Raw genomic sequence first — 2,364 nt, forward strand, 5'->3', positions numbered from 1 at the left:
CGGGGGTGTTGTCTCACCGGGTGTGTGTTGTCCCAGCGGGTGTGTTGTCTCACCGGGGGTGTTGTCTCACCGGGTGTGTGTTGTCCCAGCGGGTGTTGTCTCACCGGGTGTGTGTTGTCCCAGCGGGTGTGTTGTCCCACCCGAGCTCCCTGAGTGAAGGACGTGACTCTCATTCCTGCAAATAGCCGACCAATGAGAAGGGAACCTGGAGGATAATTTGGTTTAATGTGGTCGGAGAAAGTATAGGTGAAGCTGGGGGGGGCGAGCTGGGTGTGATGGGGGGATGGAGGTATTACTGAGCAAATGCACCACCCAACGCACCTCTTTAACCCCAGAGTTGTCCTGAAAATCAACAAGTTTGACTCTTCTTTTTAAAAAAAATCTTAAGATTGTGTCTCTTTTTTTAAACACTTTTGACGCTTTTTAAAAAACTTTTTCTACATTTTTGTCCCTTTTCTTTAACACACTTGAATATTTTTTAAACTTTTTCTTAAGTTTTTGTCTTTTGTAACACTTAAGTCCTTTTTTTAACCTTTTCTTACAATTTTGTCTCTTTTTTAAACACTTTTGACGCTTTTTAAAAACTTTTTCTTATGTTTTTGTCTCTTTTTTTATAACACTTTTAAGTCTTTCTTTTTACTTTTTTATGTTTTTGTCTCTTTTTTAACACTTTTGACGCTTTTTAAAAAACTTTTTCTTACAATTTTGTCTCTTTTTTTAAACACTTTTGACGCTTTTTTTTAAAACTTTTTCTTATGTTTTTGTCTCTTTTTTAACACTTTTGACGCTTTTTAAAAAAACTTTTTCTTATGTTTTTGTCTTTTTTAACACTTTTAAGTCTTTTTTTTTACTTTTTCTTACATTTTTGTCCCTTTTTTTTTAACACACTTGAATATTTTTTTTATAACTTTTTCTTAAGTTTTTGTCTTTTTTAACACTTTTAAGTCATTTTTTTACCTTTTCTTACCAGTTTGTCTTTTTTTTAAACACTTTTAACTCTTTCTTTTTACTTTTTCTTATGTTTTTGTCTCTTTTTTTAACACTTTTGACGCTTTTTAAAAAACTTTTTCTTACATTTTTGTCCCTTTTCTCTCACTTGAATCTTTTTTTTAACCTTTTCTTAAGTTTTTGTCTTTTTTAACACTTAAGTCCTTTTTTTAACCTTTTCTTAAAATTTGTTCTCTTTTTAACACTTTTGACGCTTTTAAAAAAAAAAATTCTTACGTTTCTGTCTTTTTTAACACTTTTAAGTCTTTTTTTAAACTTTTTCTTATGTTTTTGTCTCTTTTTTTAACACTTAACTCTTTTTTTTTCTTTTTTACATTTTCTTACGCTTTTGTCTCTTTTTTGTACAACTTTGGAAGCTTTTTTCCGATGTTCAACACTACGTAACACCCACTTATTAACTTTAACTTTAACGTCTCTGTGTCTGTGCATGAACAGGTCCTGAGGGTGTGGGGGTGTCTATTTCAGGGCCATGTATATAGTGATTTCTAACAAAATCAGAGTGTAAATTGTAATTTCCCCACTAGGGATCTTATTATTATTATTATTATTATTATTATTATTATTATTATTATTATTATTATTATTATGTTAATTGACTTCAGTTCTAAGCCCATTGGTTTCCCTGGTTGTGTGCAGGTCCGAGCCGCTGAGGGACCGAGGCCGTGTGTATTCAGTCAGAGAAGAATCATCATGTATAAACATCACCGCTCAGCCTCCGCTCTCCGATCCAAACGTCTCTGCTCACAGCGTACCACGGGGGGACATGTCCAGAGATGGAGATGAGCAGGACAGATGTGAGCAGGATGTGACAGCTGCACAACGTATACAAGATAAAAAAGCACCAGAATACAAAATGGCCACCGGCCACACTGACAACAACGATGGGAGTCGGTGCTTGGCAGGACCAGGACCCGTGGGTGGAGCGCCCCCCCCGGGGGAGCTCGTTCTGATGGTAGCGACTACACAGACTCCAAAGGAGTACCACAAATCTGCAAAGCCAGGACTGGGTGGAGATGAATCCCAGAGGGAACCCCTTTACCTGGCGGAGGGGGGCACCCACACCACCGCCCTGGGATCCTCCGGGGCTCCAGAGACAGATGAGCCCCCATGCGTTGAGAGGACACTAAATGAGAACAAGTATGGGTCTTCCTCACAAACCAGGATGATTCATCAAGGTTCAGCCGTGATATTCAGGGAAGAGACCCCTCATTTCACGTCCTCGGGAGGACTGGTTGCTGCCCCAGAAGACCACAAAGCAGGAGCACCCAGTCCGTGGTCATCGGTTCAAAGCTCAGAATCAAATCCTTCCCGAGGTTTGGTGCAGTTGGCACCCGGTCTACCAACGTTGACCAGCCA

The sequence above is a fragment of the Etheostoma cragini genome, chromosome 3 (genome assembly GCF_013103735.1).
Source record: "Etheostoma cragini isolate CJK2018 chromosome 3, CSU_Ecrag_1.0, whole genome shotgun sequence".
NCBI lineage: Eukaryota > Metazoa > Chordata > Actinopteri > Perciformes > Percidae > Etheostoma > Etheostoma cragini.